Raw genomic sequence first — 741 nt, forward strand, 5'->3', positions numbered from 1 at the left:
AGAGCAACCCTGGAAAGATGTGTTGGTCCTGTCAGTAGTTAAAATTAAATTACTACTACTTACCTATCAAAATATAAAATCAACACGAAATTAAATACATCTATAAGTAATAATTTAAAAAGGTGTTTAAAAAAAAAAAAACATCCACTGATTTACCACTGAAAGTAAAGAAAACTGATGATTAAAACAGGATGCAATAGATTGAGGTGATTGTAGATAAAAAGACTGTTTCAGAATCAACATAAAGAAACTGCTTCTGGGTTTTCACACACTGGTTTTCCCTTTGTGCTTCTTTAAGCGGCAACGCCAGGAAACAAAAAACATAACGGCTGAAATACTGAGTTGATGCTTTAAAAAGTGCAATTTTTCACTTACTATGTACAACTCCAACCTTTGTACAACTCACAGAAGAATCCAGCTCAGCCGAGCCTCTGCCACAGAGCCATGGATGTACCGTACACACTTTATATCTAAAGTTTCTAAAGCAAACACACATCTATTTTCCTTTCCAGCACAGCAGGACACAAAGGCACATGTGGATGACAGTCCAACCTCTACCACCAATCAAACCAGACCACATCTTCTTCACCAGGAAAACACAATCTCTCCTCACAACCACATGTTCCTATTGTTGTAGTGGAATACATTCTTTGTCCTTTAACACAGCTTTTGTATAAAGATCTCTCAGACACAACAACTGATATGAGCTTTGTCCATTTGTTTTCTTTTTTTTCTAATGAG

Source organism: Solea solea, chromosome 5, assembly GCF_958295425.1.
Source record: "Solea solea chromosome 5, fSolSol10.1, whole genome shotgun sequence".
Classification (NCBI taxonomy): domain Eukaryota; kingdom Metazoa; phylum Chordata; class Actinopteri; order Pleuronectiformes; family Soleidae; genus Solea; species Solea solea.